Below are 14,526 nucleotides of genomic sequence, written 5' to 3' on the forward strand. Positions count from 1 at the left end.
TCAGAGGATGCAGTGACGTTGTGACAAGTTCCCAACCCGTTTTAAAATCTAATCTAAGCTAAGGCGTTAAGGTATTAAAGATGTGCTAAATATTGATTATTACATCAATATACTATATATATAGTATGGTCGCTATATCTCATATAACGGCAGTAATCAGTGCAACATTAAACAAAACATTTTACAAATAATTATTAATTAAGCTGGATAATGTTAGTTATATGTAGTATATATATTTATTTAATATTATAGTAATTATATTATAATTCATATAACAATGTATATCAAAATTTATATATGTATAAGCATATCTTTCATTTTGCAATTGTGTCGTGTGTAATAAATGTTATATTATTAAGCTCATTAAAAACTTATTTATTATGAAAACAAAATATACAGCACAAGGAAAACTTTAAAACTAATTTATTTTAATTTCCATATATATGCACTTCAAAAGCCCCGTACCCGAAAAACCGCCCACAACTCAAACATTTTACGATCAACTTGGGAAGCAACTACTATTATTGAAAAATGTGCAACATTGCGAAACACAACAACAATTTTAGTTTTTTCTTTTTTATATATTAAATGTGTATAAAAATTATGATAAAAATACGCCAAGAGCATCCGTAAGCAAGCTGGAGTATCATCCAATGGCCACAAGTAAAAATTGTCCTGTTTTGGCCAATTTAAAAACTTGGCCACAACTACTTTGGCAATTACCCAAAATAACTTTTTTGCATCATTTATTGTAATGTATACTATCTTAACATGTCCTTTGAGTCTAGTTTTATCCTTTGTATGCTCTGAGCTCCAGTTATTTGTGTTATTTTGGCATTGTACATATAACAGTTTCCACTTTGATTATTGGTCTCTAATGAAAAGTTTTGATTTTCTTTGGCATTACAGATAATTTAACTGTTTAAATGCTTGGTCCTAGTTAGGTTAAATGAAGCCATGTCTATGATTTAAAGACAGCTATATGTATGATAATAATTTAAGAAGAGAAAATAAATTAACTTAAATACATTTTGCATACATCATATATTAGCAAATATACAATTTTATAAAAATATTTTATAAATTTTTCGACTGTATTTGAAGTTGAAATACTTGACATTTTACAAAGTCTTTAAACTATTTAATAAAATTCATTTTAAACACTTATTCCTAATATAACCAATGCCACAATTTTACGAGTATTATTGTATTTGAATTCGTTTGTTGTGGCATGAAATCACTATCAAATTTCAATTTGGTTTTGAGGGTAAATTGTGAATCTGTCATCAGATTCTGTCTCAACAAAGCAAAATTGCAAATAAATGTGGTTTTGAGCATTTATATGGGTGTCAAGATATTTGTTACTATGACCAGAATTTTATAGTGGGCGTGCAGTCACCGACACACAGAAGTGCACAAATAAATCGTACCATTTTGACACTTTACTGCAGCTATAAAACTCCAACCGTAGAAGTCAAGTAAAGCACAATAATTTGTGAACAAAATAAATATTTACTTATTGAAATACTATGAATTTAAAAAAAGAATACTATAACAGAATTTATTAAATTCTTTCGCTAAACGGAGTAGATTTGAGGACTCTGTCTGTTACTTACAGGTCGCTCCCATCTGTGGTATCATTAAATAAGTTGGGACTCTCCCGCATTGTTGGCTCTGGATTGTTTATAATATACACATCGCATGCTGTAAGCATATTCTTTGTGAACGCCCAGTTCTCAACATGCAAAATCTTTACCAAGCGGTTCAAACAATCGTAATATTTACAGAAAGTCTATATATACACGGTTAAGGATCAAGGCTATGTACATTAGATCCATTCAGATCACAGTGCTTTTGGGTTTTTTATTATAATAACAATAATATACAATACCCATATGCACAACTGTAGAAATTGAGATTTGGAAATGATGACAATGAAGCTTGTCAAGATTCAACAATAATATACAATACCCATATACACAACTGTAGAAATTGAGATTTGAAAATGTTGACAAGCTTCATAAAGAAGATTCATACATTGTGAAAATACTTTTTAAATGGAATGATCAGAATGTCATAGAATTGGCCACACTCAAATACCTTGTTGAGGCTAGTTGAGTTGAGTCAGTGCACCTGAGCACTTTTACTCTCTAATAACTGCGAGGTTTCTACAAAACCCCTCCTTGCGCCTTGACTGGATTTTTGTTTATCACTTTATTAGACTAAGCAATAATTGACCTCAGATCTGCATATCTCCCCGAGGAGCCTGTAACCATTCAGAGATTTGATAACGCGGTGTTAGTAAGTCTGTCAGATTTCGCAAATAATTTCAGGGCTCTATCCTTGTGAGTATGATACTTGAAATGCCTAAGAATCTCTTCGCTTCCCTCTTGGATTGAGATCTATTCATATAGAACGTTTACAGTTTGGATTATGGTGTGAGGTTTGGTATAAGACAGTAGAGCGCACATAAAGGAGAAAGTTTGTTTCCGCCTTAAACTCTTATCAAGTGCGCTTTAACTAAATGATATATATAATAAAGCCTTTACAAATAAATTATTTTTATTAAAATTGATTAAATTGTAAAATTATTATATATGATAATAAATTGTTTAATACTACACAGTTTGCAATAGTTAAATGTTTGGTCAGTAAAAGAAATTTAAAAGTTCCAAAATAAAACTGATAAAGCAATGTCATAATTTGGTACAATACAATATGTTGGATAAATGAAAACTTTTATAAAATTACTTTTAAGTAAGAGGAGAACTTGTCAACAAAACTGTAAAATATGTATTTTTTTTTTATTTTCAACAATATCCTTTGTGTATATTAGCTTGACTAAACCAACTTAAAAATCACACAATATTGGCATTGAAATTAAAGGCTCCATTTTGGTGTCGAAGCTCATAAAATATTTATCAAAATATGACTTTATCAATGTGTAAAATTTTATAGCATTTTTTTTATCTGCGTATTTATTTTGATGTGACACAAAACCAAAATACATCTTAAAAATTTATAAGAATTTTTTTTTTCAAAATTTATGTGTAATTTTATGTATGTTCACATAAGTGCACGCATCCTAAGCCTTTATACGAAAGCATAAACTTGGAATTCAATTTGACTAAAATATAAACAAACATCTTAAAGAATCTAATCCTATACATAAATTTAAAATATTTTGCTCTTTTTATTGCACTAAAAGAAGGAATTCAAAGTATTAAGATATATGAGGGTACATGTGAGATAAGTAGCTATATATATATATATACAACATTGGCTCAAGGATTATTTTATTCTACCAAAATACATAAATAAACTTTCTGGAAGAGAACTTAGTATAGAATTTCTACATAAATTCCTACAAATATAAATGAAATATAATTTAAAATCATTATACTATATAATAAATAAAAATATTAAACTCAATTGTCTTAGTAACGTTCCTAAAAAAATTCAAATATATATTATCTACAATAAATCCTTTGATGGTATTTGAACTGCACTATCTTCGATTATCTACTTTCATTAAATAATAACTTTCATCAATGTTTTGCATTGTTTATGCTCTACTTTACAAAATTGTAATATATTTAAAGTACCTAATGATAGATTTTTATAGGTTAAAAGTACTGAAGTGTACTTGTGTTCACTTTTAATAGCTACATGATTTTTATTGAAGGTAGCAGATTTTCATATATGGCAGGAATTATGTGCGATTACTGATTTAATTGCATACTTAACGTTTTTATTGCAGCAAAACAATTAAAGGAACATCACAAAACAACAAATGCATCCATATAATTTAAAGGACTGAAAATGTTACTGTTCTTATAGTATAATCCTTTGACTCACTCATATATATAATTCATAATAACGTACACTAAATTACTAATTATCAAATAGATAAAAACTAATAAATTGTCCTTAATAAGTTTTAGATAGTTAAATTAGTTAATCCTACGTTATACGCTCATATGTATGATATATAATCTACCTCACGCAAGAATTTCCTTTAACTGCTAGTTGACGTCGGAGACTATAATCCAGTTTCTCCTGCAGAAAGTTGATAAAATTTGATAGAACTATATTTTATCCGACCTTTTGTATTTAGGTGGCAAGACTTTTATCATAGTATATTAGGAATAAGCATGTTCTACAAGTATTATAGTCATAAAATCATGTATCCTGTTTTTACTGAGGCTTCATTACTTCTATGTTGGTATGGTTAATATGGAGTACAATTTATTGTACAAGTCTCTAATTACTAATATTCTTAAGCAAAAACAGGGTGCAATACGAGAAGCATTATCATTAACATCAAAGTCGGGCACGCTATACATTTACACTCAGTTTCCATATTGAAAACATAAGCACAAGAACAAAAAGCATTATACTTAAAGCTACTAGTAAGGTTTTAAATCTAGGTACCATCATAAATTCATGAAGTTCTGCGTTCTATTACTTAAAAGAGTGTTTTAAAACAGGAGATAATATGTATGATTTATTCGAATTCCTTACATTCTTATAAGAGAGTATAAGCATCGACAAAAACAATTATATTTAAAACTATTAAATAGGATTCATATCTCAGTAGCACTACTACTTGAGGAAGCTCTGTGCATTTTTTTTTGTTGAGTCACATTACAACAAAATCATGTCATTATAGTCACAATTCTACCCGAACCGAACTACATTTTAACTTTTCTTCCATTAAATCAGCTGTAAAAGGCATCTGCTGAGGATGTCCTATTACTTTAACTTAAGACATAAGCCTTTTAAGTGTACGCTTCTTAGACGCTTCTTACAGACCAACAAACCATTGAACTTAAATAATGAATACCAATATGACATATATTGACATATACCGCAACATAAAGTATAATTATTTAGACCCTTCTTACAGACCATTAGACCATTGAACTTGAATGATGAATACAATTATGATAAAGTATAATTATTTCGACGCGTCTTACAGACCATTAGACCATTGAACTTGAATGATGAATAACTATGATACATATTGACATATAATGCGATATACAATGTAATTATTATGATATCTACCACTGTTTGTATAGTCTACTTGTCAAGCTTATCTACGGATTCTGGTAAAATTTAGTAATTCAAAAAAAGGAGATAAGTGATTTTAAGTCCCAAAAACTTAGTGAGTGTTCAAAGTCTTTCCTTGTCGCTAGGAAAATAATGTGGTGTAGCTCGTTATTCCTAAAGAAGTCAGATCTTGTAGCATTAATATAACTCGATATTTTTAATATCAAGGGCAGAACTTAACTCTAATTTTTCACTCTAGGGAGTGGCAAATGTTATGATATTTTGTTTAACACGAAATATTCCATGAAAACGTTTATTATCTCATCTCTATTGGATTGAACTTTGCACTCTAAAAGATAAAAGTTCAAAGATTTCATTTTGGCACGGAAACTTAAATAATTTCATGAAACAAAAGAAATTTGAATAAAATAAAAATTTAACCGCTTTTAACACATTAACAACGAGGAACAAACATTCGAAATCCGGAAAAAAATCAGCACAAAAAAAGCAAAAATACAATGAAAATGGTGAAAATCAAAACACAAAAGAGAAATTATAGTGAAAGCATAGGAAACATAAAATTTTAATCTAAAATAGCAAAAACAAATCCTATAACAGAAAATTTAACTAATTCGCAGCCCAACAATTTAGCACGGAATTTATGTACCCAAAAGTGGATTAACATAAAGAATGCGAACGAAAATCCAAACCAGAAACCTGGGAAAAGTTCAATGGTATGGAAAACACAAAAGTTTTATCCTTGAATAAAATTGAATCAAATGCAAATTGGATTCAAGTTCAACATTGAATATTCCCACAACAACAAACGTAAAATGAAATGTTTGAATGTTAATATACTTTATCAGTGGATGGCGGATATGGGTGTGGAATGGGAATGGGAATGGGTAGGGAATGGAGTGGAGTGGAGAGGAATAGAGTGGCGTGAACTGATAATGTTGCAAACAAGTCAAATGCCAAAATAACAAAATATGCTATAATTTTATTATTTTTTTATAAATTTTTCTAAGCGCTTTAAGTTAAGTGAAATACATTTAATAAACAAATTTTTTTAAATATTTTGCAAGTATCTTTTAATGAAGTTTATAAACGAAGAGATTTACTTGCATGCATACAAACCTACATACTACATACAAAAGTGGATAAAAACTTTAAAATATTGTTATGGCACATTTAATTGAATCAAAATTTAATATAACCCAAAAAAAAATAATTTAATAAAATACGCATATTTAACTTAAAGTTCTAAACAAAATTTACATCTTTACTTATTTACTTGAGCCCGTCTAACAAGAGGAAAACAGGAATAAATTTATTAGAAACTGTGACCAGAACCAGAAGAAGTCTTAAAATACATAAAATTCAAAGTAAAACTTTTGAAAAGAAAATACATTTAAAATAATATCTTTATTGGGTAAGTAATTGCTTGTAAGTTCATTTCAAATAAATTTTTATTGAGTTTTTTAAGACATTTATTATAATTGAATTAAGCCTCCGACAAGGTATTAAATTAAATCCGCTTAATTAAACATATTACAGTAACATTACATTATGGTATTCTCATGTAAATCTTTATGGGATTATAGTTAATAATCCCATTAAACATTTTAAATTCTAAGATATTAATTTAAAAGTAATTTACAGTTGTAATCCGATTAGTTGTTATGCATTTATAGGACATAAGTACTATGGAAAGGTAGAGTCTTGTGTGAATAAATTTTATTTCCTATATTTGAAAGCTACACCACAAAATAATTTAATAGCAATAATACAATTTTATATATACAATAATATATATAAACATTATATATTACATACATATAATAATATACTCAAATCCAGTTACCAAACACTGCTGATAACGTTAGCATTTTAAATGAGTTCTACTTAATAAAATTATCCATTAATGTATCTTATGAGTTCCAATTCTTGATATTAATAATCTCTTTCAGGATGAAGGAGCACAAAGCAGGGAAGAGAAATAATTTGCTATCATATATATAAAAGGAATGATGAATCTTTTTCGGTGATCACTTCCACAACTTACAAAAATCTCTTCCCTTTGTTTACTTTTTTAAATGTTACGTCGCATTTTTATAATGGAAGTTTATTCGCCCATTTAATACCTCTTAAACCTCAAAAAAAGATAAGAGCAATAATAATAAATATAAATATTGATAGTTACTCTATTATTTTTAAAATACTTCATGAATATCTTGTGCAACCCAGAACCCAAACAGAGTCCCAAAAGTTGATTGCTGTTTCTGTTCCTGTTGTTATACTCATGTCATTCCTTCGACAGTAGGAATGATATTTGGAGGACTTAGATAGGATTTAATTGGATTTCTGCAATTTTTATGTACTTAACTAAATTACAGTTAGTATACGAAATATAATGCTGAAATCAAGCGCAGAGCCGTGAGTGATCTTAAGGGGCTGAACAAGGTATACTCTAAATATCCATATGTATGCATATGAATATTCATTATTAGCTTTTTGAGTAGCTTGCTCAAAATTAAAAAATCGCCAACTGGTAGATTACAGCTGACGTCAGCACTATTGCATTTGGAGTAACTTCACGAGAAATTTAAAAAGTCACTGACTTATCAAACTGTCTCGTATTAAAATTTGTTGACAAATTAACCATTTAAATAAAATAAACATGAAAATAAAAATAATTCTTGATTTACGTACAAACTGGCTTACATGCCTTTTCATGCTCGATCATGCAATGCCCTTTGAATTTTGATACGCTTTTAGAAGTTTTTATTTTTATTTTTGTTTTTTTTTGTTTTTGTATCTCAACTTCATACATTTTTTTCTCAGATACTTGTATGTGAGAATGCAAACGCCTATTTTCTTTGATATCACAATTTCCAATTAAGGATACGCGTACATGCAAAACGAATGCAAATACCAACTTCTTTGCATGCAGAAAAATGTATAAAAATTAACGAAGCTGTTAACTGGGTTAACACGCTGAAGTCTATCTATCTAACGTATTCGGAGTTCTTTCACAAAATAGAACAACTAAGAAATGAGGGGAAAAAAACTATATATTCGTGTATGTGGAATATTCGTACTTCATGAAAACTTCCTACATTTTACCTATACAAAAATATTTTCCAGAGCTTCAAATACACAAGCTGAAGATTTAATTAAAACACTTCGCCTAACTTCAACTATTGCAGCAGTGAAAGTTTTGAATTTTAATTAAATGTGTCAGCAGAAAGAAATTGAATAAAAGTAGAGCAATTAATTGCACAAATGGAACAAAAGTAATGAATGCAGGTTTCAATCCAAAAGCCTAATAAGATTATAAAAAATTATGAAAATGATCTGCTGATGTAGGAGTAATTAAAGGAGAGAAAAAAAAATTAACTGCGAAAGTGTTTTCTGTTGTCAAATCAGAAATCATTGATTTCTTTGATATGACAGATTGCATCAGTCAATTGAAATTCAATTCAATTGATTACGTCAAAATTAAATTAAATTATATCTATTGAAACTATTACATCAATTGAACTGTCTTTCGAGACACAATTTCATATAAACATAACATTTCAACACTATTTAATTTGTATTGAAATTCGAGATACGAAAGCTACCAAGACACGACGAGACAAGCACTCATAAATTTCACTGAAAGCCAACAGGATTTCCTGCTTGCAATTCAATTAGCGCTGGCTTAACTATTAAACATAAAACATTCAATAAAGAAACACATACAAATTGAATGCAAAAAATTGTTTTTTGAAATAAATTGCACAGAGCTTTAAAGCAACAACTGCAATTGCAACTGCAACTGCAACTGCAATAAAAATCAGTTGCTCGCAATATCTGCATTTGCTGCATATTCAGCAATGCAAACACCTTTCAAGTGCCAATCTGTTGACACTTTTTGCTGCTGCCACATGCATACTTTTTGTATTTTTCGTTCATTTTTATTCAGATGAATTCTTCAATTGTTTATAAAAAACAGAGGAAAAAATAAAACATTTTAGATTCAACATTTTTGTTTTTATTTTGAACACAGATTTTAGTTTAACTGCTGCATTAAGCCTAGTTTGGTGATACAAAAGTGAGTGGAGGACAATAAAAAAAAACACGCTTCTACTTAAAGTGAAACAAAACAAAAACAATGAAATAAACCGAGACAATATTTCCTGCTCGAAACCAGTAAAATATCTGAACAAAGCCCCACTGGCATCAGGAAGAACAGAGGAACAGTGTACCACTCACGTAACCGTTACGTACTAGTTAAAGTAGTTAAGAGTTTTTTTTGTTTCGATTCTTTCTAAAAATGGCAACTGGATTGCGTTTTGGCCAACTCATGCAATCTTCGACTCTAATTCTACTTTTTCTTGGAATTTTCTGTTCCTTTCCAATTGCCTTTTATAGCTCAGCGCTTATGTGATATCTTTGAATTACTTTGAAAAGAACTACTGCAGAGTTTATTACACATTTTAAAATGTACGCATGAAATCCAAAAAATTCCTTTTAAAATTGTTGACAGTTTTACTGTTTTTTGCAGGTGCATTTGAAATAAAAATTTCTTTGAGAAACTTTATTGCCAATTAAAGACATTGGTCTTAAGAATACGTTTCAAATGTTCAAATTGAACGATGAAATAACTATATAGGTAATGTTTATATTGAAAAAGCTTCAACACTAGCAATAACCACCATTATATAATCTATCAATGTATGATAAGCCAAGCAATAACACCTATAAAATCCGTAAAAGAACAATAGGTTTTAAATAATATATTAGCATCACACAATATACGCATATGATAGAAAGAAATAAATAGCCTGAGTTTTTAATTTAAACCTTATCACTCACCCGATTATGATGTTCTAAATTTCGAAACCCATGAAAAGTGTAAAAACCTGTATGGCTGAACACTATCAGTGCTGATGATTGGTTGATATTAGCAGAGACTGGGTTTTTAATTTAAACCCTATCACTCATATTAGGGTTTGATGTTCTAAATTTCAAAACCCGTTAAAACTTCAGTGCGGTTTAAACAACACAACAACTTAGCGCGAAGAACAGAAAGCTGATCTATAGCCAGATAATTACACCAGCACTACTTTATGGGTGTGTCGCGTATAGCAAAGCTGCCGACTCTACTATCCAAAAACTACAAGTTGCTCAAAGTCAGTCTCTCTGAAAGCTCTTCAAAGTGCCATGGTACATCTGCACGAATGACATGCTAAGAGACCTTAGAATAGATCCGGTCAAAAAATACATAAAGGACAGAGTTCCGAAGCTATATGCGAAAACCAACAGGCAGTCCTAATTAACACTATCTAATCTCAGAGTAATCACTATCTGCGGTACGCAGACCTTAGATCAATCATTGAATAATAACGAAGATTATGAGGAATACTCAAATTAATCAGTGAGGTGGATGGGACTCTGCAGAGATCCCCCAGCCATCATAGAGTAAAAGTGCCCAAATGCACTAACTCGCAAAAGGCTAAACAAAAGTAAGTTTAAACAATACATCATGATGTACCATATAATGAAACAAAAGCTCGCATGGAGCTGTAGAACTGTTTGATATAGGAGCATATTTTTGTTAGATCTTTGTAAGGGATATTCTTCAGACTCACTCGTTCTGAGACTTTCCTAGTAAAATGTCTTAATTTTATATAGTAACTGTTCAATTTTTTTTTTACAGTCACGTTCTGTGTGTCTGCTCAGCATTGATCTGGGCCAGAAGGAGATCACTGGGTAGAGAACTACTCTCCCCTTCTGACATTAGGAAGTCCTCAACGGCCGACATTCTGGTTTTCATTCGGAAGGCGGAATGTATTTTGTTCGTTTACAGTCTGTTGCAGCATAAAAGATCAAACATCACACTGCTCCGCTCCGCTGGGAGCTAGTATCCCGTTTTTCATATTCCTTTCTATTCCTAAATTTGTTTAATGTTTAAAGACTTCTACACATTTCTAATTTAAATAGAAAAATATTTTCAGTGTTTATATTGTCGATAACGAATACATAAACTCTATTTCTTTTTAATTTTGCCAACGAAATGCAAACTCTATAAATTGGAAAATAGCTAATATTGTATATCTTAAAGAGATAATTTACAAAATGTTAAAAGCTGAATAAATTCTCACAAAATATATAAATATTAACTATCAAAATAATTTGAGGAAGATTTTCTATTAATTTATTTTATTAATATTTTATTATTTATAACCAATCTTTTTTTGTTTCATGAAAAATACCAAATCCTAGCAATTTCGTTAGGACACTTCCGCTCAATATGCTCTTACACTACTCAGTTCTCATATTGTAAGCAAAATAAAATTTTCCTTTGCATTCATTGAAAGCATTATCCCAAAGAACTGCAAAATGCAAACAATTAAGTATCTCAACTGTGCAATTTGCATAAAAAATGTACTGCACAAGACTGTAGATACTCTGCTCCTATTACACTTATTGTTGCATTTATACTGAATCAGCATTTGTGTGTCATTACTAAAAGTGGGCAATCAACTTTAATATTTTATGACAATAGTCGTTACCCCAGTTTCTGCAATACTTCGTAGCAAATAAAGTCCTGAGTGTAGTTTGTTATTTGAAGGATTTTATAGTAAAAGTAAAATGCATTTTATTTAAAATGAAAATACATAAACGTCATGGAAAAAGTTATTGATCAGCATTTATTCGTATTTAAATTTTATAAAAGTTATTTTTGATAAAACAAAACTATAATAAGATTATTATTAAGATTTTTTTTTAGTTTACATCTTCACAACAATAACAAATTATCAAGTTTTAATGAAACAATAAATAACTTAATAATAACATTTGATAGACGAAAGCATAAACTCTCAATAAATATCTGCGCGATCATATATTTGCTATTTTAAGAGAGTGAAATTATCATTAATGCTCTTTAAATTTGCTATTTTAACAACAATATTTTGTTAATTAAAAATTTGAATGCTAGTAATACTATCTCTTTTTAAACGAAACACAATAAAAATTGAAACAAATCACTATTAATCACAGTTTAATTTTATAATCCCAAAAATTGTTATAAGCGCTAGTTTCTCTTTTCCAATAATAACTAGGCTGAAAAATAATCAGAGTGTTTTTAGAATAATCAATTTAGCATTCTTAATGATCATTTATTATTATAGTCTGTTAACAGCATTATTCACCACTAGCGATACCAGATAGAGCAAGTCTCTCTATGTACACTTGAGCATTATTCAATAATGTTGATTATTTTTGCAAATTTAAGGAGTCTATAAAGTTCCACTTCCGAAATGTTATCCAACTTCTTATTTTATAACTCACAATGATCTTCTGCCCGCAAAAGCAATTAATAGTTCACCTACTATTTGTATATCAACTCTCTTTAAAGTGCAATACTTATAGTTTGTAAAATATAAACAATTGTGCCATAGTAGTGCTTGCAGCTAAATAACGGGTAATTCCGAACTATAGGATATGTTGTTAAGTTCACATATATATAACAATATATCAAAACCTTAAATGTAATCTCTTGATATAAATAATTCAGTTATGTTATCTAATAATTAAATACATGTTATACCAGATATTATTACTCATCATACTATCGTACTCGTACTCACCGTACTAATATAATTGAAAGATGCTATCTTTAATACAAGTTTTTTTGATATTAACTTATAACCTCTCTATCGCTCTCGAGAACTTGACAAAAATACTTGGTGGCTGTCAGTTTTACCGGACTGGAGCTAATACCTGAGGTTTCTGTTGACATCCTAATAAAATTCGCTAATAAAACGCGCATCCTAAGATCCTAAAAATAAGACTCTGATCTGATATCGTAATGGACCTTAATGGTCAATTACGTTAAGGTTAACCTTAATGGTTAATGGCGTGGTATTTTTGATCTGCCAGCATAATTTCTAAGATTGCTTGTTTCTATTCTAAGTCCGATATTCATATTGTTTTACAGTTTGATATTTCTTGTAAGCTAAGAACTAATGGCAATGACTTGTATAGTTTTTTTCCGATATTATTTAATATCCTAATACATATAAATATATCTATAAAGTAATTTACAAGTTAGAATAAGTTGATTGTAAAGATATCTATTCTATCTATTCGTATGTGATCGTAATATCTATTAAGTTTATTTAAACATATGTTCCTTTTTATATGTAAATACGAATTCTAATACTAGTTAAAAACACTTTTACAAATTCTATTTACATGCAAGTGTAAACGTCTCGACAATTGACTGGCATTTTCTTAATGCATTTCACTTAAACTTGACAGCAGTCTTGGCATTGATGAACAAATGTGCTGAAGCTCCAAAACTAAAGCACCAACTCTATTAGAATTAAAACGAAAATGAATCCTAGGGAAGGTAAAGGTAAAGGTAAAGATTCTTATAGTTATAAAAATAATATGTAGATATTTTTATATTTTTTCAAAGGTGAATACATCAAGGGAACATTTGATAATTTTACACCTCGGCCGCACTTCCACCAGTGCTAACATTCCTTCCCCACACCTCTTCATTTAATCCTTAAATTTATGGCGTAAAGTCTGCAATGCTGTGAAATGATACGCCTAAATTAAACACGTCATTCACATTGTATTTTGTATTTCGACTAAAATTTGCTAAATTAAAAGAGTTCGAATTTGTTGCCACAAAAGTATTGCATTTTATTGAACTCAGCATGATGATGAAGTGGAAAGGTTTTTATTCACATGAATATGCGTGCACAACATTTGTTGGATCTTTTGCCAAAGGACATTGAACCTCTGCACTTACGCAAAACTATTGCAAGTTTTTACACAACAAAATTTTTTGGTGCAGAAAACCTTTATGGAATGAACTGTGTATATGGCAAAGTGTGAAGCTGTAGATAACATCTCTTGATGTTAGTCATAAGTTAATTAAGTTAATAAAGTTACAAATAACATACTAAATTTTAATACACTTCAAAGCTGTCGTGTTTTTCTATATTTTTTATTTCTATATTGAATAATTAAATGCATATGTGATTTTGATGATTGGAAATTTCCATATTCAATGGGACTTGCAATACAGTGGCTCTTAAGTGACTCAAGTATTGAAAAACATAAAAAGAGTTAAATTAATTTTTTTTGAAATAATATTTAATAAACTATCAATTGCTCAGTTTTTCATAAAGAGTGTTTTTCAAAGAGTTTTTCATAAAGAGACTTTCTAAAACAGTTTTACAGAATCAGTTTTTTTGAAAGTGGTTTCCATATAATAATTTCTGACATCAGTCAGCATGATAGTCGTATTCCCAGTGATAACAATCGCATATATTTATATATACATTTATACATTTGCATTATAATTACATAGAAAAAGATTTAAATTAAATTTGCTGAGGATAACATTCTAAATATAAACTTTAACTTAAAACTATTACAAATATTTAAAAAATTTAGTTC

This window comes from Teleopsis dalmanni, chromosome 2 (assembly GCF_002237135.1).
Source record: "Teleopsis dalmanni isolate 2A chromosome 2, ASM223713v2, whole genome shotgun sequence".
Taxonomy (NCBI): Eukaryota; Metazoa; Arthropoda; class Insecta; order Diptera; family Diopsidae; genus Teleopsis; species Teleopsis dalmanni.